General features: G+C 41.7%; 6 pseudogenes; all 6 read left to right on the top strand.

Annotated features, from left to right (window-relative positions):
• Positions 1–39: 39 nt before the first annotated feature.
• On the top strand, positions 40–158 carry LOC143999978 (5S ribosomal RNA; annotated as a pseudogene).
• Positions 159–266: 108 nt separating this feature from the next.
• Positions 267–385, top strand: LOC143999664 (5S ribosomal RNA; annotated as a pseudogene).
• A 332-nt stretch (positions 386–717) lies between these two features.
• LOC143999401 (5S ribosomal RNA) lies at positions 718–836 on the top strand (annotated as a pseudogene).
• A 267-nt stretch (positions 837–1,103) lies between these two features.
• Positions 1,104–1,222, top strand: LOC143999913 (5S ribosomal RNA; annotated as a pseudogene).
• Positions 1,223–1,331: 109 nt separating this feature from the next.
• Positions 1,332–1,450, top strand: LOC143999811 (5S ribosomal RNA; annotated as a pseudogene).
• A 325-nt stretch (positions 1,451–1,775) lies between these two features.
• LOC143998585 (5S ribosomal RNA) lies at positions 1,776–1,894 on the top strand (annotated as a pseudogene).
• The last annotated feature ends 22,319 nt before the right edge of the window (positions 1,895–24,213 follow it).

Raw genomic sequence — 24,213 nt, forward strand, 5'->3', positions numbered from 1 at the left:
TGGCATTTGTCAAGAGGGTTGAAAGTGGCCAACAAGATTGCCTATGGCCATATCACCCTGAATAAGCCCGATCTCATCTGATCTCGGATACTAAGCAGGTTCGGGCCTGGTTAATACCTTGATGGCACACCGCCCGGGAATACCAGGTGCCGTAGGCAGTTTTTTTATAAGTTGCTGGCGTCGACGACCTGTTTTATTTTTCTGCTTGTTTGCCGAGGTGACCATCTTGGCATTTGTCAAGAGGGTTGAGAGTGGCCACCAAGATCGCCTACGGCCACATCACCCTGAATAAGCTCGATCTTGTCTGATCTCGGATGCTAAGCAGGGTCGAGCCTGGTTAGTACCTGGGTGGGAGACCGCCTGGGAATATCAGGTGCCGTAGGCTTATTTTTAATATGTTGTTGGGGTCGACGACCTGTTTTATTTTTATGCTTGTTTGCTGAGGTGACCATCTTGGCATTTGTCAAGAGGGTTGAGAGTGGCCAGCAAGATTGCCTTCGGCTGCATCACCCTGTCTCCCAATCTCGCCTGATCTCAGACACTAAGCAGGGCCGGGCCTGGTTAATAATTGGATGGGAGACCGCCTGGGAATACCAGGTGCCGTAGGCGTTTTTTTTATATGTTGTTGGCGTCGACGACCTGTTTTATTTTTCTGCTTGTTTGCCGAGGTGACCATCTTGGCGTTTGTCAAGAGGATTGAGAGTGGCCAGCAAGATCGCCTACGACCACATCACCCTGAATGAGCCTGATCTTGTCTGATTTCCGATGTTAAGCAGGGTCGGGCCTGGTTAGTACCTGGATTGGAGATCGCCTGAGAATATCAGGTGCCGTAGGCAACTTTTTAATATGTTGTTGGCGTCGACGACCTGTTTTATTTTTCTGCTTGTTTGCCGAGGTGACCAAGCTCGATCTTGTCTGATCTCGGATGCTAAGCAGGGTCAGGTCTGGTTAGTACCTGGATGGAAGACCGCCTGGAAGTACCAGGTGCCGTAGGCTTTTTTTAAATATGTTGTTGGAGTTGATGATATGTTTTATTTTTCTGTTGTTTGCCGAGGTGACCATCTTGGCGTTTGTCAAGAGGGTTGAGAGTGGCCACCAAGATCGCCTACGGCCACATCACCCTGAATGAGCCCGATCTCGTCTGATCTCGGATGCTAAGCAGCTTCGGGCCTGGTTAGTACCTTGATGGGAGACCGCCTGGGAATACCATGTGCCGTAGGCAGTTTTTTTTATATGTTGTTGGCGTCGACGACCTGTTATATTTTTATGCTTGTTTGCTGAGGTGACCATCTTGCCATTTGTCAAGAGGGTTGAGAGTGGCCAACAAGATTGCCTGCGGCCGTATCACCCTGAATGCGCCCAATCTCGTCTGATCTCAGACGCTAAGCAGGGCCGGGCCTGGTTAATACCTGGATGGGAGACCGCCTGGGAATACCAGGTGCCGTAGGCAGTTTTTTTATATGTTGTTGGCGTCGACGACCTGTTTTATTTTTCTGCTTGTTTGCTGAGGTGACCATCTTGGCATTTGTCAAGAGGGTTGAGAGTGGCCAGCAAGATCGCCTATGGCCACATCACCCTGAATGCGCCTGAACTCGGATGCTAAGCAGGGTCGCGCCTGGTTAGTAACTGGATTGGAGTCCGCCTGGGAAAATCAGGTGCCGTAGGCTTTTTTTTAATAAGTTGTTGGTGTCGACGACCTGTTTTATTTTTCTGCTTGTTTGCCGAGGTGACCATCTTGGCATTTGTCAAGATGGTTGAGAGTGGCCAGCAAGATCGCCTACAGCCACATCACCCTGAATGCGCCCGATCTCATCTGATTTGGGATGCTAAGCAGGGTCGGGCCAGGTTAGTACCTGGATGGGAGACCGTCTGGGAGTAAGAGGTGCCGTAGGATTTTTTTATGTTGTTGGCGTTATGTTATGTTATGTTGAGAAGAGGAATTAAAATAAACAGAGACCTCGCCACCATTTATTGTTCTCGAGATAGTCATAAAGGCTATTCCTAGTACCCTATAACTCAATACCTATATTTTATTTTCCTCCCTCTTCTCCCTGCCCAATCGGCCCCCCACCACCCCCCCCATCATCCCCATAGGGCCAACTCATGTACCTAATTTAAATCCAGCTTCCCTCTCCCCCCACCCCAGCTTCATAGCAATCTCCTTCACTGATTGTCAAAAGGATCGTGGGGAGGCCCTCAGAAAGAGCCCTAGGAGGGAGAGGTATCAACCCAACACAAGAAGAAAAAAAGAAGAAGGGGAAAAAAAATTAAAAAATAATAAAAAGGAGCACAAAGAACCACTGGGGAGAGGCAGTTAACTATAAAAACAACTATTGTAACCCGTCTACTTATGACGGCTTCAGCTTCAGCAACCAAGAACCCCATATCCTCCTGAACTTCTTATTGTTACCCTGTTTAATGAAAAAGATCCTCTCATTGCGAATTGTTGTTTTTATGCTTGCTAACCAAGTTTCAACTAACGGGCCCGAGTGTGACTGCCATTGTTGAGCAATTAGCTTCCTTGCTTGAAAGAGGCATCTAATGACTGGTATAGTAGTGCCTTTAGGAATTGTGTGTCCCTCAGGTATAGCCAATAGGCAGGTCCTAGCCGTTGCTTCTAATGTTAAATTAAACATTCTATTGATCTGATCTATAACCTGTGTAACCTAAATAATTTCGGACACCGCCAAAGCATATGAATTAAGTCACAGGCTAGGCCGCATCTAGGACACTGGTCGTTATCTCTCCAGCCTAGTTTAAACATTTTCTTAGGGGTATAATATACCCGGTAAAAAAAGAAAAGGTGGAATGCTTTCTGGGAAGGAGAAATTGAAACACTAGTTCCTTGTTCTATTATCCGATCCCAGTTGGGGGTGGACAGTGGGCCCACGTCGCTCTCCCATCTTTTTCTATTTTTAAGCAAGCCTTCGCGATCTAGCATTTTATCCCCAAATCTGGCATACAAATAGGAAATTAGTCCCTTAAGCGTATCCAGGGACATAATTTGTGAGAGCACAGGGATCTGGATCCACTGCACCTTTTGAGATCCAAATTGTGACTGGATTGCATGTCTGACCTGGAGATATTTGTAGAACGAACAGTTCGACAGCGAAAACTCTGACTTTAAATTGGCGAATGATTTAATATCTGGACCCTGAAATATTTGAATTAGTTGGTTTATCCCTTGGTTTGCCCATTCCCTACTTCTTTCTACTTTAGCTAGCTCAGTTAAGTTTCTATTATCCCATAGGGGGGCCAATACTGATACCCATGATATCCTAATAAAGCCTTGGCTGTTTTCCAAAGTTTAGCAATCTGATTTATCGTTGGACAGCGAAAATCAAACGAATTTGCCTCGAGGGCCTCCATAAGCGTATTATGTAGACACCCTCTCATCATTAAACTGTGGCGAGATCTACCCTCATTTAATGCTTTTACTCCTGCTAAATGCTGCAGCTGTGCCGCTAAGTAATAGAGTCTGGGATGTGGAATCACCATCTCCCCTTCCTCCAGCGGCAGCTGCAGCGTCCGTAAGCAAATCCTAGGTGGCCCCTTTCTCCATATAAGAACTCTAAACAGGGATTCTATTTTCTTAAACCACTTCAAACCTATCCATATCGGCGAGTTGTGGAGAAAGTATAAAATTTGGGGGAGCCATACCATCTTGACCAAATTACAACGTCCCGCCATCGACAGGGGGAGGCGGCTCCAGATATCCGCCTTGTATTTTAACTTCAGCAGGAGAGGGGCTAAGTTATCTTCCAAATACAAATTAACATCTCTTGCAATCCAGACCCCCAAGTACTTAAATTTCTCCACCACCTTCAAGTTCGAAATATCGTGTGATATATGGGTAACCCCAGTTTCTATCGGAGGTAATGCAGATTTATCCCAATTAATAGTCAATCCAGACATTTGGCCAAATTCTCTAACCATTCCCATCGCCGCTTTCAACGAGGTTTGGACATCCCCTAGAAAGAGCAAGACATCGTCGGCAAACAATGCAATCTTTTCCTCCATCTGACCTCTCCTGAATCCCTGTATATCGGGGTTAGCCCTGAAGGCAATGGCCAGTGGTTCAATTGCCAGGACAAACAATAAAGGGGAGAGGGGGCAACCCTGTCTCGTACCTCGTTCCAGCTGAAACACATAGGAGTACTCGTTGTTAATTTTAATTTTCACTCTTGGGTTAGTATAGAGCAACTTTATCCATTTGATAAAGTTTGGTCCAAACCCAAATCTAGCAAGAGCCACAAACAAGTACTCCCACTCAAGGCTATCAAATGCCTTGGCTGCATCCAGGGCCAATATGGCCCTGGAGCCTCCATTATCTACCGGTATCTGAATATTCAGATGGGCTCTGCGTATATTAATACTGGTAGACCTATTCGGGATAAATCCCGACTGGTCAGAGTGGATAAGCTTGTGGATACTCCTTTTTAAGCGTGTTGCCAGTATTTTTGTTAAGATCTTTACATCAGTACATAGCAGCGAGATCGGACGATATGAAGCAGGGTCCATAGGGTCTTTTCCCTCCTTGGGGATAACCACTATAGTGGCTTCCAACACTGAAGAAGGCAAAGTCCCAACCACCAGAGCCTGACTCAGTGTCTCCAACAGTTCTGGCAACAAAACCTCACCATATCTTTTATATACCTCGATAGGTAGCCCGTCAGGTCCTGGTGCTTTTAGGTTAGGCATCTCGGCCACAGCTTTTCGAAGTTCATCAATAGTAATTGGAGCCTCCATAACCATGAAGTCTTCTACTGATAAAGTTGGTATACTTATTTTCACCATAAAGGTGGCAGTTGTTCCCCCATCTCCCCCTTTCTGGGATTTATACAAAGAGCTGTAGTACTGATGGAATATATTATTAATAGTGCTAGGTTCAGAAGTAATCTCTTCCTCTAGGGTCCTGACCGCTGGTATCATTGAGGGGGCGGTATTTACTTTGACCAGCAAAGAGAGTAAGCGGCCCACTTTTTCTCCTTCCCCAAAGTTCACTTGTCTCTGGAGTATGCATTTATTATCAATCTTTCGCTTAATAGTCGCCTTATACTCTTGCTGCTTTTCTAACCAAACTTTCTGTGTAGATAGAGTTGGATTGGTAATATACTGCTGTTCTGCCACTAACACAGTCTTCCTAGCTTCCTCCTCCCAATTCTTCATCTCTGCTTTATTACTAGCGATTAGCTGGATAAAGAGTCCTCTTAAAAAAGCTTTCAATGAGTCCCAAACCACTCCTGCGGATGCCGTGCCCGCATTAATATAGATAAACTCTTTCAGTTCAGATATTAATCGCTCAGGATCTTTTAATAACTCTATCCATGAGGGATCAATTTTCCATTGCCCAGAGTGCTGCTTTTTCCCTACAATAAGCGTCAGCATTAGAGGGGAGTGATCTGATATCCCCCTCGGGCCGTATTCTACAGCATCCACCAGAGCCAAAGCATGGCTATTCACCAGGGCCATATCGAGTCTAGATAGAGTAGAGAAAGACATTGAGAAGCAGGAGTATTGTCGCTTCAGCGGATACTGAGTGCGCCACAAGTTGCATAAGCCCACTTCATGTAGAAAGCGAGATAATCTTGTCTCGTCCCTCGCTATTGTTGTATTTACAGTTGGGAATCTATCTAAGGACTTGTCCAGGACTTCATTAAAATCCCCTACTGCTATAACGGGGATATCAGGTTTATCTATTATAAAAGATATTAACTCTTGTAGAATCTCCAACTTGAATGGAGGTGGAACGTATATATTTGCTATCACATAGGGATTATTTTCAATTCGACAATATAGGAAAATATAACGACCCTTTGCATCTATACAACTATTATAGCAGGAGAACAAAACCTCCTTATCGATCAAAATGCTCACCCCTCTTGCATATGTTGAGACTACAGAGTGAAATTGGGTTTAGAATTTCTGACCTTGGAGAAGCGGAATCGTCTCACCTGTCAAATGTGTCTCTTGCAGACATAGCAATCCGGGTCCTTTGCCCTCGAATGCTTATAATACCACGGCTCTTTTGGTCGGATCTCCCAAACCCCGCACATTCCATGATATTACCCTAATTCTTTTCACCTGCATCTCATCTTAACAACCTATGGATCGGGCAAATTAAAGAAAAAGTATAAAGAAAAGAAAAAACAAGAAAAAGGAAAGAAAAAAATAAAAGACCTTCCCTTTTCATTAGATTTGCAAACGTGCCATTCCCTCGTGCATGGTTTAGAGTAATTTAAATTCTTACCCCCCAAATGTGATACCTTCTCCTATCTCCACCTAGAAAATAGATCCTCACCATTCCTACATAATAAAATAAAAGTGGTCAGCCTTCGCGCCGCTAAGTGGTAATAAGTGACTAGAGTGGAACAAAATCCAAAATCAGATATAATGAAACACAGATGCTGTGAAAAAGAGCCTGAGTGATATAAAGTGCAAATGCTAACTAAAAAATGCAGCAGGACAAAATAGTGAACACAAACTATCAAATAATGAATATAAAGGGGTGGGTCCTGCGCAAATCGTGCCACTCAAATAAAATACACAAATTCAAAATAATATAAATATGTGCATACATACAATGCCGTGAAAAAAATATAGTCCAAAAAACAGCACGCATAAAAATATATAAAAAATGGAAAAAGGTTTAATGATAGAACAATAATAAAATGTCCGCTACTTAAGGCTCCCAGAACTCTCACCTTTAAACGAAGTGAATAAGCAAATCAAACAAACTCCAGGATTCTCTTATTTCATTCATAAATGATAAATAATAGCCATCAGGAAATCCAAAGGAGGGATGTAATGATACAATTCCGCCACTAGAGGGCCAGTCCCAGCTTACAGAATAGGTGATAAATAGATCTTCACTTCTATTCCACAGTGTATGGCTCAAAATAAGAGAGAGGAGGGGGAGAGAGAGAAACAGGAGACTTCCATAGTGTAGTAGTTTAAAAAACGGCAGGTAAATTTATTAAAAAGCAGTAAAGACTCTCACATTTTAATTGCAAAAACAAGCACAATCAGGAAGAGGGTATAATGACAACTTCCTACCGTCTTACTATACTTCCGGTTCGTCCTCTGGCCAATCCCTACGCGTTACGTCATGTGACTTCTTCATGGGGATGAATGAAGAAGTCACATGACGTAACGCGTAGGGATTGGCCAGAGGACGAACCGGAAGTATAGTAAGACGGGAGGAAGTTGTCATTATACCCTCTTCCTGATTGTGCTTGTTTTTGCAATTAAAATGTGAGAGTCTTTACTGCTTTTTAATAAATTTACCTGCCGTTTTTTAAACTACTACACTATGGAAGTCTCCTGTTTCTCTCTCTCCCCCTCCTCTCTCTTATTTTGAGCCATACACTGTGGAATAGAAGTGAAGATCTATTTATCACCTATTCTGTAAGCTGGGACTGGCCCTCTAGTGGCGGAATTGTATCATTACATCCCTCCTTTGGATTTCCTGATGGCTATTATTTATCATTTATGAATGAAATAAGAGAATCCTGGAGTTTGTTTGATTTGCTTATTCACTTCGTTTAAAGGTGAGAGTTCTGGGAGCCTTAAGTAGCGGACATTTTATTATTGTTCTATCATTAAACCTTTTTCCATTTTTTATATATTTTTATGCGTGCTGTTTTTTGGACTATATTTTTTTCACGGCATTGTATGTATGCACATATTTATATTATTTTGAATTTGTGTATTTTATTTGAGTGGCACGATTTGCGCAGGACCCACCCCTTTATATTCCTACATAATACTCCAAACAAAAACCTAACCCAAAACGGGGAGCCCAAGTGCCCCCCTCTGCACACACCCACTTGCATACCTTTAATCTCAATCCCTCGCTGTTCAACCCCTCCCAAATCCTTTTTTACGTGAAATATACCTGCAAATTTTTAATGTATCAAACCCCATCCTCGCCCCCCTCCCCCCCACGCAACAAATTATAAGCAATCATGTATTTATATCAGCAAAACAACCCGATTATATAGGTTTATAAGTCTTTTTTGTTTTGTTCTAGCCATTGGGCTGCCTCCTTTGGTGTATTAAAGAAAAAAGTCCTACCGAGTGCTGTCACCCTCAGGCGAGCTGGATAGAGAAGAGCGTAATCTATCTTGTACTTTATCATACCTCGCTTAACTGGAATAAATTCGGCTCTTCGTTTCTGGAGATCAGGCGAGAAGTCGGGATATAGAGAGACCCTAGCTCCCTCAAACCTAATGTTGCCCCTCACCCTGGCTTCTCGCAGTAAGGACACTTTATCCTGGTAGTTAAGAATCTTGATCATTATGGGCCTGGGATGATCCCCCATATGGCGAACTTTTACAGGAGCACGATGTGCACGTTCTATTGCAAATAAGGGGCTAAGTATAGTAGCCGCAAAAAGCTCCCGGAACCACCCCTCAAGAAAACCAAATTAGTGCCCTCGCAGTGCTCAGGGAGACCTATCACCCTAATATTATTTCTACGATTCCTATTCTCCATCTCATCCAATTTATCCACTTGAGTGTTGATTATATTTTTAAGCACTTCGACTTCATGCTTCACAGGCCTCAGCTCATCCTCAATCACGCTTACGCGTTCCTCAAGATCAGAGGTCCTTAATAAAGTCCTGTTCAATTCTTGTCTCATAGATATTAATTCCTCTTTGATAGATCTTAACTGACCATCAAAACTGGATATTGAGTCTTTACATTCTTTAATCGCATTCAGTATGTCTCTTAAAGTAGGCTCCCCTTCCAGCATAACAGGTGTAGGTATATAGGTACTGGCTGGCGTTGCTATTGCTTCCGTATTTGTTGTGGCCATTACAGTTTTGCCTCCCCCTGATCCCTTACTACTGCCAGGTTTAGCAACCGATGGAGTGGGGGGGTTGCCCGAGGAGTGACCTTGGCTCTTTCTATCTACCGAAGAATTTTTAGAGTCTTTATTCTGTGAAGTTACTTGCTGAATACTCGATTTAGCAGGTGAAACCGGGCCCAGGTGAGCATATCGCTCCAGTTTTGCAGCTGCAGCTAGAGCCATATGGTTAGTTTTCTCCTTAGGGGAGCGGGTAATTTGTGACCCCTCTGGGGGTTGTTGCTCTTCAGGAGATCTTTTTCTAGATATGATTGACTTAGATAACCGCTTGAGTCTCTCCTTTTAAATAATCAATGACCCTCCCTTTCGCTCCAAGTCAAAATATCCAAATCCTCCGGGAATCCCCTTCCCCTCTCTCCCTGGTCCCCATCCCCAGGACAGTCACGTGGCCCAAAAAAAAAGAGAAACCAGAAAACCGGGCCATAAATCCAGCAGTGATGCGAGAAGAGAAATAATCAGCGCAGTTTTGAACAGAGAAGGCAGGCTATATACTGTGCAGTCGGGGGAGATAAGTATATGCGACTCAGTTAGGTTTAGATTTAAAAAGCGAAGTGGGGAGACAGCGGTACCAGGGGGTGTGACCTGAAGAACGAGCATAAGCGTATAAACAGAGATGGTGACTTAGAAATAAGTTAGTGACCCCCTATGTCTTTAGCCCCAGGCGGGGTATCTCAACAGCAGGAAGCAAATAAATAAATAAATAAATAAATAAATAAATAAATAAATGTATAGGCACATGTGAACCTATATATACAGGAGAGCAGACAGTGCAGTTCAAATAAAGCAGTGCAAGTCTGTTCCCTCAACCAATGTAATTACACTTCCAGAGATCCAAGGAGGGACAGTTATCTCAGTCACTGAAACAGAGTAATATACTTCTCACTGCCTCCAGAAAGATATATTTACCAGTAGAGGCTTCAGCCAGGTCTTCCACTCAAGGCAGAGCTTAGGGACAGCAGCTGTAACATTAGCAGCGACAACTCACCACCTCGAATCGAACCTCCTCCCGCTATCACACAGGGTCCTCCCTGCGTCCTGTCGGGTGGCACAGCAGCTCAGGGCTTCCCCACAGATGGAGCTCAAAGGCTCCCGCACCAGGCACCAGCGTCTCATCTCGTTCTGTCAATGCGCCCATCCACGCCAGCAAGGAAGGGGAGGAGCAGGGGAAGGACAGGTAAGCATACACCAAACTATACTGATAAGCTTCCAGCGGCTTGCCGCTCTCTAAACAGCTAAGCGACAGCCGCCAAGAGCCCAAAGCAAACAGTAAGCCATCCCGCCCAGCATGATTGTGAACGGAGCAGGGGGGGGGGGGAGAACAGCAGCAGCAGACTCTCACTCGCGGTCTCCTCTCATCCTCCCAGCTTCCACGCTTCCGCACTGGTCACGCGCCTCCAAGAGAAAAGCGCAGCTCTGCGCCGACTTCCTGGCGGGCTCTGCACGTGTTCCATGCGAACACGCCTGAGCTCATCCCTACTCATAACTAATATCCTCCAGACCCTTTATTAGCTTAGTTGTCCTTCTTTGTACTCGCTTTCCAGTACATCCTTCCTGAGGACTGGTGCCCAGAACTGGACAGCATATTCTAGGTGCGGCTGGACCAGAGTCTTGTAGAGCAGGAGAATTATCATTTTTTCTCTGGAGTTGATCCCCTTTTTAATGCATGCCAATATTCTGTTTGCTTTGTTAGCAGCAGCTTTGCATGCCATTGCTGAGCCTATCATCTACTAGGACCCCCAGGTCCTTTTCCATCCTAGATTCCCCCAGAGGTCCCCCCCCCCAGTGTATAGATTGATTATCTTGGCATTTGTCAAGAGAGTTGAGAGTGGCCAGCAAGATTGCCTACGGCCATATCACCCTGAATGAGCCCGATCTCGTCTGATCTCGGATGCTAAGCAGGTTCAGGTCTGGTTAGTACCTTGATGGGAGACTTGCAGGACATCCTCCTTCACTGAGTAGTTGTGAAGACAGCACAGAACGTCACGTGGCCTGTTCTCAGTGGGGCTTCTAGGACCCAAGGTCCTGTGGACTCTATCAATGGCAATCTCTGTGTCAGCAGCACGGTCCAGACAAGTGTTAAAGATGGCCGTGACTGTAGCTTTAAGGTCAGCCTGACCAGTAGCTTCGGGCAAGTCTCTGATCGTAATGTTGCGTCTGCGGTTGCGATTTTCAAGGTCATCCACTAAAAGTTGCAGCTGTGCAACTCTGTCTGTGAGGGTATCTTGTGCGTCTTTCAGGCCTGTAACATCAGTGTTCAGAGAAGTCACATCAGTCCCTAAGGTAGCCACCCGTGCGTTCGTGGCCGAAACCTCCCGTTTGACCCCTGCTATTTCATTTTTGAGGGTCGTTTCAATCCTGGCCGCCATGCAGCTAAAGTCCTCTTTAGTGGGGAGGTTTTGGAGTAGGGCCCACACGGTTCTGTCTCCCAAAAGTGCAGGCTGGCTGCGTGGCTCCGGGGTGAGGCTGCGGGAGGGCCCCTGCGACAGTTGGGAGAAAGAAAGAGGAAAAGGAAGGGAGATAGAAGGAAAGAAAGAAAGAAAGAATGAAGAGAAGAAAGGAAGAAAGAGAGAAAGAAAGAAAGAAAAGGAGTGGGAGAGAAGGAAAGAAAGAAAAAGAAAGAAAGTCAAAAAAGGAAGGGAGAGAGAAGGAAACAAATAAAGAAAGAAGGAAATAAAGAAAAGAAGGAAAGAAGAAAAGAAAAAAATGGAGGGAGAGAGAGAAGTAAAGAATGAAAGAAAGAAAGGAATAGGGAGGGAGAGAGAAGGAAAGAAAGAAAGTAAAAAAAGAAAGAAAAGGGGCGAGAGAGAAGGAAAGAAAGAAAGGAAAAGGGAGGGAGAGAGAAGGAAACAAATAAAGAAAGATAGAAAGACAGAAAGACAGAAAGAAAGAAAATTGGAGGCAGAGAGAAGAATGAAAAAAAAATAGAAGGAAAGCAAGAGGAAAAGGTAGGGAGATAGAAGGAAAGAAAGAAAGAAAGAAAGAAAAGGAGTGGGAGAGAAGGAAAGAAAGAAAGAGAAAGAAAGAAAAAGGAAGGGAGAGAGAAGGAAAGAAAGAAGGAAAGAAAGAAAGAAGAAAGAAAAGAAAAAAAGGGAGAGAGATAGAAGTAAAGAATGAAAGAAAGGAAGGAATAGGGAGGGAGAGAGAAAGAATGAAAAAAAGAAAGAGAAAGAAAAAAAGAAAGAAAGAAAATTGGAGGGAGAGAGAGAAGGAAAGAAATAAAGAAATAAAGAGAAAAAGGAAGGAAGAGTGAACGAAAGAAAGAAAATTGGAGGGACAGAGAAGAAAAGGAATAAAAAAGAAGGAAAGGAAGTTAGAAAAAGGGAGGGAGAGAAGGAAAGAAGGAAAGAAAGAAAGAAAAAAAGAAAGAAAGAAGGGAAGAAAGAGGGGAAAAAGAAAAAGGGAGGGAGAGAGAAAGAAAGAAAGAAAAAGGGAAAGAAAGAACGAGAGAAGAATGAAAAAAGATAGAAGGAAAGAAAGAGGAAAAGGAAAGGAGATAGAAGGAAAGAAAGAAAGAACGAAGAGAAGAAAGGAACTAAGAACGATAGACAGAAAGGAAGAAAATGGGAGGGAGAGAAGGAAAGAAAGAAAAAAAAAGCAAAAAAGGGAGAGAGAGGGAAGGAAAGAAAGAAAGGGAGGGAGAGAGAGAAGTAAAGAATGAAAGAAAGAAAAAGGGAGGGAGAGAGAAGGAAAGAAAAAGAGAAAGAAAGAGAAAAAGGAAGGAAGAGTGAAAGAAAGAAAGAAAATTGGAGGGACAGAGAAGAAAAGGAATAAAAAAGAAGGAAAGGAAGTTAGAAAAAGGGAGGGAGAGAAGGAAAGAAGGAAAGAAAGAAAGAAAAAAAGAAAGAAAGAAGGGAAGAAAGAGGGGAAAAAGAAAAAGGGAGGGAGAGAGAAAGAAAGAAAGAAAAAGGGAAAGAAAGAACGAGAGAAGAATGAAAAAAGATAGAAGGAAAGAAAGAGGAAAAGGAAAGGAGATAGAAGGAAAGAAAGAAAGAACGAAGAGAAGAAAGGAACTAAGAACGATAGACAGAAAGGAAGAAAATGGGAGGGAGAGAAGGAAAGAAAGAAAAAGAAAGCAAAAAAGGGAGAGAGAGGGAAGGAAAGAAAGAAAGGAGGAAAAAAAATAAAAAAGGAGGGAGAGAGAAGGGCTGGGGAATACAGAGAGGCTAGTGTATACAGAGAGCCTGGGTTATACAGAAAATGCTAGGGTATACAGAAAATGGCTGTGTTAAAAAGAGAGCCTGGGGTATACCAAGAGACTAGTGTAAAAAGAAGACAGGCTAGTGCATATATATGACAGGCACGTGTATACAGAAGACTGACTAGTGTATTTAGAGAGGCTAGTGTACAGAGATGGTGGGGTATACAGAGAGGTTAGGGTATAAAGAGAGATAGGCTGGGTTACACAGAGAGGCTAGTGTAGATTTTGAAGTCTATACAGACAGACTAGTATATACAGAGAGGCTGGGGTATACAGAGAGCCTATGGTATAAAGAAATAAGGCTGGTGTATACAGAGAGGCTAGGGTATGCAGTGAGGCTAGTGTATACAAAAGGCAAGCTAGAGTATACAGAGAGGCTAGTTTATACAGACAGGCTAGTTTATACAGACAGGCTAGTGTATACAGAGAGACTGGGCTATACAGAGAGGCTTGGGTATACAGAAAACAGGCTGGAGTGCACAGAGAGGCAGGGGTATACAGAGATGCTAGGTTATACAGTAGACAGGCCAGTGTATATAAAAGACAAGCTGGGGTATACAGAAGACAGGCTGGGATATACAGAGAGGCTAGTGTATACAGAGAGGCTGGGTTATACAGAGATGCTAGGGTATACTGAAAATGGCTGGGTTAAACAGAGAGCCTGGGGTATACAGAGAGACTAGTGTAAAAAGAAGACAGGCTAGTGCATAGGATATATAGAAGACAGCCAGGAGTATAAAGTGAGGCTAGTGTATCAAGAGACGCTAGTGTATACAGATGACTGGCTAGTGTATACAGATGACTGGCTTGTGTATAGATATAGGTTAGTGTATACAGAAGACAGTCTCTGGCATACAGTGAGGCTGGGGTATACAGAGAAGCTAGATTATACAGCAGTCAGGCTAGTGTATATAAAAGACAAACTAGGGTATACAGAGGAAAGACTGGTGTATACAGAGAGGCTAGTGTATGCGGAGAGGCTGGGGTACACAGAGAGGCTGGTGTAAAAAGACGGGCTAGTGTATACAGAGAGGTTGGGATATACAGAGAGCTACAGAGAGGTTAGGGTATACAGAGAGGCTAGTGTATAAAGAAGACAGCCAATGGTATACAGAGAGGCTGGGGTACACATAGACTTGTTAGTGTATACAGACAGACTAGTATATGCAGAGAGGCTGGGGTATACAGAGAGCCTATGGTATACAATAAACAGGCTGGGGTATACAGAGATGCTAGTGTATACACAGAGGCTAGGGTATACCGTGAGGCTAGTGTATAGAAATTACAAACAAGGGAGTAGAGAGAGGCGATTGTGCATACGGAGAGGCTAGTGTATACAGAATTCTGGCTAGTGTATACAGAGAGGCTAGCCTGTCTTATGTATACCCTAGCTTGTCTTTTATATACACTAGCCTATCTACGGTATAACGTAGCTTCTCTGTATACCCCAGCCTCACTGTTTACACTAGCCTGTCTGTATACAATAGAGGAAGAAAGAAAAAGGGAGGGAGAGAAGGAAAGAAAGAAAGAAAGAAAGAAAGAAAGAAAGAAAGAAAGAAAGAAAGAAAGAAAGAAATGGAAAGGGAGCGAAAGAAAGAAAAAGGGAGGAAGAGAAGGAAGGAAAGAAAGAAAGAAAGAAAGAAAGAAAGAAAGAAAGAAAGAAAGAAAGAAAGAAAGAAAGAAAGAAAGAAAGAAAGAAAGAAAGAAAAGGGGTGGGAGAGAAGGAAGGAAAGAAAAACAAAGAAAGAAAAGGGAAGGGAGAGAGAAGGAAACAAATAACGAAAGAAGGAAAGAAAGAAAGAAAGAAAGGGAGCGAGAGAGAGAAGTAAAGAACGAAAGAAAGAAAGAATGAGAGAAAGAGAGAAAGAAAGAAATGGGGAAGGAAAGAAAGAAAGAACGAAAGAAGGATAAAAATAGATAGAAGGAAAGAAAGAGGAAAAGGAAGGGAGAAAGAAAGAAAGCAGGAAAGAAAGAAAGAAAGAAAGAAAGAAAGAAAGAAAGAAGAAAATGGAGGGAGAGAAGGAAAGAAATAATTAAAGAAGGAGAGAAAGAAAAACGGAGAGAGAAAGAAACAAACAAACAAACAGAAGAAAGAAAGAATGAAAGAAATAAAGAAAATGTAGGTAGAGAGAAGGAAAGAAACAAATAAATAAACGGAGGGAAGGAGAAGGAAAGAAAGAAAGAAAGAAAGAAAGAAAGAAAGAAAGAAAGAAAGAAAGAAAGAAAAAAAAAAAAAAAGAAAAAAGAAAGAAAGAAAATTGGAGGGAGCGAGAAGGAAAGAAATAAAGAAAGAAGGAAAGGAAGAAAGAAAAATGGAGGGAGCAGGGGCGTAACTAGAAATCACAGGGCCCCATAGCAAAATGTTGTATGGGCCCCCCCCCACCAAAAAAAATGAACTAATGCCATTAAACAACAGACTACAACACCCATGTGGCCCAGTACCCAGGCAACGGCTTATATTAATTTTGAACAACAAAGTATGCAGTATACTCTATGCAGCCCCTGAAGGGAACACATTGCTGACCTCCAGGCATTTTAACCAATTTCTGTTCTGTTATATAAAATGAAATAGTTCAACTCACCTTAATGCAAAATCAGTGGGATCCCTGAGCGTGTCACTTGCCATCATCGCCTGCCACCAGATGCAGATTGTAACTTGTCAAACGTTGCAGAATGTCACCTGCCACATGTTGCGGATTGTCACTTGCCAAGTCACCTGCCACACATTATGGATTGTCACTTGCCACGTCCTGGATTGTCACTTGCCACACATTATGGATTGTCACTTGCCACACATTATGGATTGTCATATGCCACGTCCTGGATTGTCACTTGCCACGTCACTTGCCACACATTATGGATTGTAACTTGCCACGTCCTGGATTGTCACTTACCACACATTAGGGATTGTCACTTGTCACATCACCTGCTACACATTGCAGATTGTCCACTTGCCACGTCGCCTGCCACCAGATGCAGATTGTCACTTGTCACACGTTGCAGAATGTCACCTGCCACATGTTGCGGATTGTCCACTTGCCAAGTCCCGGATTGTCACTTGCCACATTACCTGCCACACATTACGGATTGTCACTTGCCATGTCCTAGATTGTCACTTGCCACGTCTCAGGTTGTCATTTGCCACGTCACCTGCCACACATTACGGATTGTCACTTGCCACGTCACCTGCCACACATTACGGATTGTCACTTGTCACATCACGGATTTTCACTTGCCACGTCACCTGCCACATGTTACGGATTGTCACTTGCCACATCCAGGTTGTCACTTGCCACGTCACCTGCCACACATTACGGATTGTCACTTGCCACGTCCTAGATTGCCACACATTACAGATTGTCACTTACCACATCCTAGATTGTCACTTGCCACACATTATGGATTGTCACTTGCACGTCCCGGGTTGTCACTTGCCACGTCACCTGCCACACATTACGGATTGTCACGTCACGGATTTTCACTTGCCACGTCACCTGCCACATGTTACAGATTGTCACTTGCCACATCCAGGTTGTCACTTGCCACGTCACCTGCCACACATTACGGATTGTCACTTGCCACGTCCTAGATTGCCACACATTACAGATTGTCACTTACCACATCCTAGATTGTCACTTGCCACACATTATGGATTGTCACTTGCACGTCCCGGGTTGTCACTTGCCACGTCACCTGCCACACATTACGGATTGTCACTTGTCACGTCACGGATTTTCACTTGCCACGTCACCTGCCACATGTTACGGATTGTCACTTGCCACATCCAGGTTGTCACTTGCCATGTCACCTGCCACACGTTACGGATTGTCACTTGCCACGTCCCTGGTTGTCACTTGCCACGTTGCCTGCCACACATTATGGATTGTCATTTGCCACGTCATGGATTTTCACTTGCCACGTCACCTGCCACACGTTACGGATTGTCACTTGCCACGTCCTGGGTTGTCACTTGCCACGTCGCCTGCCACACATTATGGATTGTCACTTGCTCTGCCACTTTCCTGCTGTGTCACAGAGTCAGCCAGCAGATTATCAGTCAGGCAGCAGAGAGATAATGTCATCTCTCTGCTTCCTGGCTGCCTGCACAGTGAGGGGGGAACTGCACTGCAGGGATGAGAGGGCGGTGAGAGATGATGTCATCTCTATGCTCCCTCGCCCGTCAGCTCCCTGATTGGCCAGCCCGCTCACGCCCACTCTCTCACCAGCGGACCGGCCACTCTCATCTGCCTCCCACTATCACCCGCGGAGCCCCCCCGCGGACCCCCCGCGGACCCGCGGACTGCCTGCTCTCACCCACGAGCCGCGGACTACCCGCGGAGCCGCGGACTACCCGCGGGCCGCCCGCGGACCGCCAGCTCTCACCCGCGGAGCCGCCCGCGGACCACCCGCGGAGCCGCGGACTGCCCGCGGGCCACCCGCGGAGCCGCCCGCTATCTCCCGCGGAGCCATAGAGCCTGTCCTCACCGGGCCCCATTTGACTGCGGGCCCCATAGCGCCCGCATGTGCTGCTATGGCGGTAGTTCCGCCACTGGGAGGGAGGCCAGGAAAGAAATAAATAATTAAAGAAAGAAAGAGAAAGGGAGGGAAAGAAAGAAAGAAAGAAAAAAAAAGAAAGAAAGAAAAAGGCAGGGCAAGAAGGAAGGAAAGAAAGAAAGAAAGAAAAAGGGAACGAGAGAAGGAAGGAAGGAAAGAAAAAAGAAAGAAAGAAAAAGGGAAGGAGAGAAGGAAGGAAGGAAAGAAAAAAAAGAAAGAAAGAAAAGAGGCAGGAGAGATGGAAAGAAAGAAAGAAAAAGAAAGGGAGAGAGAAGGAAACAAATAAAGAAAGAAGGAAATATAGAAAGAAAGAAGAAAAGAAAGAAAGGGAAGGGAGAGAGAGAAGTATAGAATGAAAGAAAAAAAAGAAAAAGGGACGGAGAGAGAAGAAAATAAATAAAGAAAGAAAAGAGAAAGAACGAAAGAAGAATGAAAAAGGATAGAAGGAAAGAAAGAGGAAATGGAAGGGAGACAGAAGGAAAGAAAGATAGCAAGAAAGAGAGAAGGAAGCAATGAAAGAAAGAAGGAAAGAAAGAAAAGGGACGCGAGAGAAGGAAAGAAAGAAAGAAAAACAGAGAAAGAAAGAAGAAAAGTAATGAAAAGAAGAGAGAAAGAAAGGAGAAAAAGGAACGAAGAAAGAAAGAAAGAAAGAAAGAAATCTACGGGAGAGAAGGAAAGCAAGAAAGAAATACAGAGAAAGAAAGATGAAAAAGAATGAAAAGGAGAAAGAAGGAAAGAAAGCAAGAAAAAGGAAGGGAGGGAGAAGGAAACAAATAAAGAAACAAGGAAAGAAAGAAAGAAAGAAAGAAAGAAGAATAGAAAGAAATGGAGGGGGAGAGAGAAGTAAACAATGAAAGAAAAAAAGAAAAGGGGAGAGAGAGAGAAGGAAAGAAAGAAAGAAAGAAAGAAAGAAAGAAAGAAAGAAAGAAAGAAAGAAAGAAGAAAAGGGAGTTGGAAAAAGGGAGGGAGAGAAGGAAATAAAGAAAGAAAGAAGGGAAGAAAGAGGGAAAAAAAGAAAAACGGAGAGAGAGAGAAAGAAAGAAATGGGGAAAGAAAAAAATTAAAAATTTGAAAGAAAGAAAGAAAGAAAGAAGAAAATGGAAGGAGAGAAGGAAAGAAATAATTAAAGAAGGAGAGAAAGAAAAACGGAGAGAGAAAGAAACAAACAAACAAACAGAAGAAATAAAGAATGAAAGAAAGAAAGAAAATGTAGGGAGAGAGAAGGAAAGAAACAAATAAATAAAAAAGAACTAAAGAAAGAAAGAAGAAAAAAAAGAATGAAAGAAAGAATAAAAAAGGAAAGAAAGAAAAAGGGAGGAAGAGAGAGAGGGAAGGAATGAAAGAAAGAAAGAAAGAGGGAAAGAAAGAAAGAAAGAAAGAAAGAAAGAAAAGGTACAAGAGAGAAGGAAAGCAAGAAAGAAATAAAGAGAAAGAAAGATGAAAGGGAATGAAAAGGAGAAAGAAAGAAAGAAAGAAATATGAAAAAGGAAGGAAGATAGAAGGAAATAAAGAAGGAAAGAAAGAAAGAGAGAAAGAAGGAAAATGGGAGGGAGACAGAAGGAAAGAATTCAAAAAAGAAGGAAAGGAAGAGAGAAAAGGAAGAAAATGGAGGTAAAGAAGGAAAGAAATAATGAAAGAAGGAGAGAAAGAAAAACGGAGGGAAGGAGAAGGAAAGAAAGAAAGAAAGAAAAAAGTAAGAAAGAAAATTGGAGGGAGAGAGAAGGAAAGAAATAAAGAAAGAACGAAATTAAGAAAGAAAAAGGGAGGGAGGCCAGGAAAGAAAGAAATAATTAAAGAAAGAAAGAGAAAGAGAGGGAAAGAAAGAAAGAAAGAAAGAAAGAAAGAAAGAAAGAAAGAAAGAATGAAAGAAAAAAAGAAAGAAAGAAAGAGGGAGGGCGAGAAGGAAGGAAGGAAAGAAAGAAAAAGGGAAGGAGAGAAGGAAGGAAGGAAAGAAAAGAAAGAAAGAAAGAAAAGGGGAAGGAGAGAAGGAAGGAAGGAAAGAAAAGAAAGAAAGAAAAGAGGCGGGAGAGAAGGAAAGAAAGAAAGAAAAAGAAAGGGAGAGAGAAGGAAACAAATAAAGAAAGAAGGAAATATAGAAAGAAAGAAGAAAACAAAGAAAGGGAAAGGATAGAGAAGTATAGAATGAAAGCAAAAAAGAAAAAGGGACGGAGAGAGAAGGAAATAAATAAAGAAAGAAAGAAAGAAAGGAGAAAGAACGAAAGAAGAATGAAAAAGGATAGAAGGAAAGAAAGAGGAAATGGAAGGGAGACAGAAGGAAAGAAACATAGCAATAAAGAAAGAAAGAAAGAAGAAAAGAATGAAAGAAAGAAGGAAAGAAAGAAAAGGGACGCGAGAGAAGGAAAGAAAGGAAGAAAAACAGAGAAAGAAAGAAGAAAAGGAATGAAAAGGAGAAAGAAAGAAAGGAGAAAAAGGAATGAAGAAAGAATGAAAGAAAGAAAGAAAGAGAGAAAGAAGGAAAATGGGAGGGAGAGAGAAGATAAAAAAAAAAGAAAGAAAGAAAGGAAGGGAGAAAAGGAAGAAAATGGAGGGAGAGAAGGAAAGAAGGAAAGAAAAAAAGAAAGAAAGAAAAGGGCAAGGAGAGAAGGAAGGAAGGAAAAAAAAAAAAAGAAAGAAAGAAAAGAGGCGGGAGAGAAGGAAAGAAAGAAAGAAAAAGGGACAGAGAGAGAAGGAAATAAATAAAGAAAGAAAGGAGAAAGAACGAAAGAAGAATGAAAAAGGATAGAAGGAAAGAAAGAGGAAATGGAAGGGAGACAGAAGGAAAGAAACATAGCAATAAAGAAAGAAAGAAAGAAGAAAAGAAAGAAAGAAAAAGGAAAGAAAGAAAAAGGGAGGAAGAAAGAGAAGGAAGCAATGAAAGAAAGAAGGAAAGAAAGAAAAGGGACATGAGAGAAGGAAAGAAAGAAAGAAAAACAGAGATAGAAAGAAAGGAGAAAAAGGAACGAAGAAAGAATGAAAGAAAGAAAGAGAGAAGGAAAATGGGAGGGAGAGAGAAGATAAAAAATCAAGAAAGAAGGAAAGGAAGAGAGAAAAGGAAGAAAATGGAGGGAGAGAAGGAAAGAAATAATGAAAGAAGGAGACAAAGAAAAACGGAGGGAGGGAGAAGGAAAGAAATAACGAAAGAAGGAAAGGAAGGAAGAAAACAGGAGGGAGAGAAGGAAGGAAATAAAAAAATAAAGAAAGACAGAAAGAAAAGATAAGAAGAGAGAAGGAAAGAAAGAAAGAAATAAAGAAAGAAAGAAAGAAAAAAAAAGAAAGAGAAAGGGAAGGGAGAGAGAAGGAAACAAATAACGAAAGAAGGAAAGAAAGAAGAAAAGAAAGAAAGGGAGGGAGAGAGAGAAATAAAGAATGAAAGAAAGAAAAAGGGAGGGGGAGAGAGAACAAAATAAATAAAGAAAGAAGGAAAGGAAGAAAGAAAAGGGGAGGAAGAGAAGGATAGAAAGAAAGAAAAAGGACAGAAAGAAAAAGGGAGGAAGAGAGAGAAGGAAGCAATGAATGAAAGAAGGAAATTAAGAAAAGGGACGGGAGAGAAGGAAAGAAAGAAACAAAAACAGAGAAAGAAAGAAGAAAAGGAATGAAAAGGAGTAAGAAAGAAAGGAGAAAAGGGACGGAAGAAAGAAGGAAAGAAAGAAAGGGAGGGAGAGTGAGAAGTAAAGAATGAAAGAAAGAAAGAAAGAAGGAAAGGAAGAAAGAAAAGTGGAGGGAGAGAAGCAAAGAAAGAAAGAAATGGAAAGGGAGCGAAAGAAAGAAAAAGGGAGGAAGAGAAGGAAGGAAAGAAAGAAAGAAAAGGGGTGGGAGAGAAGGAAATAAAACCAAAGAAATAAAAGGGAAGCGAGAGAGAAGGAAAGAAATAACGAAAGAATGAAATAAAGAAAGAAAGAAGAATAGAAAGAAAGGGAGGGAGAGAGAGAAGTAAAGAACGAAATAAAGAAAGAAAGAAAGAGAGAGAGAGAGAGAGAGAGAGAGAGAGAGAGAGAGAAAGAGAAAGAAAGAAATGGGGAAAGAAAGAAAGAAAGAAAGAAAGAACGAAAGAAGAATAAAAAAAGATAGAAGGAAAGAAAGAGGAAAAGGAAGGGAGACAGAACGAAAGAAAGAAGGAAAGAAATAAAGAAGGAGAGAAAGAAAAACGGAGAGCGAAAGAAGCAAACAAACAAAAGAAAGAAAGGATGAAAGAAAAAAGAAAATGGAGGAAAGGAACAAATAAATAAAAAAGAACTAAAGAAAGAAAGAAAGAAGAAAAGAAAGAATGAAAGAAAGAAAGAAAAAAGGAAAGAAAGAAAAATGAAGGAAGAGAGAGAAGGAAGGAAAGAAAGAAAGAAAGAAAGAAAGAAAGAAAGAAAGAAAAGGTACGGGAGAGAAGGAAAGAAAGAAAGAAAGAGAGAAAGAAGGAAAATGGGAGGAATAGAGAGAAGGAAGCAATGAATGAAAGAAGGAAAGAAAGAAAAGGAACAGGATAGAAGGAAAGAAAGAAAGAAACAAAAACAGAGAAAGAAAGAAGAAAGGAATGAAAAGGAGTAAGAAAGAAAGAAAGGAGAAAAGGGAAGGAAGAAAGAAGGAAAGAAAGAAAGGGAGGGAGAGTGAGAAGTAAAGAATGAATGAAAGAAAGAAAATGGAAGGGAGAGAGAAGGAAAGAAAGAAAGAGAGAAAGAAGGAAAATGGGAGGAAGAGAGAGAAGGAAGCAATGAATGAAAGAAGGAAAGAAAGAAAAGGGACAGGATAGAAGGAAAGAAAGAAACAAAAACAGAGAAAGAAAGAAGAAAGGAATGAAAAGGAGTAAGAAAGAAAGGAGAAAAGGGAAGGAAGAAAGAAGGAAAGAAAGAAAGGGAGGGAGAGTGAGAAGTAAAAAATGAATGAAAGAAAGAAAACGGAAGGGAGAGAGAAGGAAATAAATAAAGGAAAGAAGGAAAGGAAGAAAGAAAAGGGGAGGGAGAGAAGGAGAGAAAGAAAGAAAGAAATGGAAAGGGAGCAAAAGAAAGAAAAAGGGAGGAAGAGAAGGAAGGAAAGAAAGAAAGAAAGAAAGAAAGAAAGAAAGAAAGAAAGAAAAGGGGTGGGAGAGAAGGAAAGAAAACCAAAGAAAGAAAAGGGAAGGGAGAGAGAAGGAAAGAAATAACGAAAGAAGGAAATGAGGAAAGAAAGAAGAATAGAAAGAAAGGGAGGGAGAGAGAAGGAAAGAAAGAAAGAAAGAAAGAAAGAACGAGAGAGAGAGAGAAAGAAAGAAAGAAAGAAAGAAAGAAAGAAAGAAAGAAAGAAAAAAAGAAAGAAATGGGGAAAAAAAAGAAAGAACGAAAGAAGAATAAAAAAAGATAGAAGGAAAGAAAGAGGAAAAGGAAGGGAGACAGAAAGAAAGAAAGAAAGCAGGAAATGGAGGGAGCGAAAGAAGAAATAATTAAAGAAGGAGAGAAAGAAAAACGGAGAGAGAAATAAACAAACAAACAAAAGAAAGAAAGAATGAAAGAAAGAAAAAAAATGGAGGAAAGAAACAAATAAATAAAAAAGAACTAAAGAAAGAAAGAAAAAAAGAAAGAATGAGAGAAAGAAAGAAAAAAGGAAAGAAAGAAAAATGGAGGAAGAGAGAGAAGGAAGGAATGAAAGAAAGAAAGAGGGAAAAAAAGAAAGAAAGAAAGAAAGAAAGGTACGGGAGAGAAGGAAAGCAAGAAAGAAATACAGAGAAAGAAAGATGAAAAGGAATGAAAAGGAGAAAGAAAGAAACGAGAAAAAGGAAGGAAGATGGAAGGAAAGAAAGAAGGAAAGAAAGAGAGAAATAAGGAACATGGGAGGAAGAGAGAAGGAACGAATTCAAGAAAGAAGGAAAGGAAGAGAGAAAAGCAAGAAAATGGAGGGATAGAAGGAAAGAAATAATGAAAGAAGGAGAGAAAGAAAAACGGAGGGAAGGAGAAGGAAAGAAATAAAGAAAGAAAGAAAGAGGGAGGGCGAGATGGAAGGAAGGAAGAAAAGGGGTGGTAGAGAAGGAAAGAAAGCAAGAAAAAGGAAGGGAGGGAGAAGGAAACAAATAAAGAAACAAGGAAAGAAAGAAAGAAAGAAAGAAAGAAAGAAAGAAAGAATTAAATAAAGAGAGAAAGAAAAAAACAAACAAAAGAAAGAAAGAATGAATGAAAGAAAGAAAGCAAATGGGAGGGAGAGAGAAGGAAAGAAACAAATAAATAAATAAAATAATAAATAGTAAAGTAATAGTAATAGTAATAATAAATAAAAAAGAACTAAAGAAAGAAGAAAAGAAAGAATGAAAGAAAGAAAGAAAAAAGGAAAGAAAGAAAAAGGGAGGAAGAGAGAGAAGGAAGGAATGAAAGAAAGAACGAGGGAAAGAAAGAAAGAAAAGGTACGTGAGAGAAGGAAAGAAAGAAAGAAAAACAGAGAAAGGAAGAAGAAAAGGAATGAAAAGGAGAAAGAAAGAAAGGAGAAAAAAGAAAGAAGAAAGAAGGAAAGAAAGAAAGAGAGAAAGAAGGAAAATGGGAGGGAGAGAGAAGGAAAGGGGGTGTAGCTAGGCAGCAGATGTAGCCGAACGCACACTCAGACAGCTCCGCCGAAACTCCTTTACAATATCCTGGGAGATC

The sequence above is a fragment of the Lithobates pipiens genome, unplaced genomic scaffold (genome assembly GCF_037356315.1).
Source record: "Lithobates pipiens isolate NorthernLeopardFrog02 unplaced genomic scaffold, aLitPip1_a1.2 Scaffold_19, whole genome shotgun sequence".
In the NCBI taxonomy this organism is placed as follows: Eukaryota; Metazoa; Chordata; class Amphibia; order Anura; family Ranidae; genus Lithobates; species Lithobates pipiens.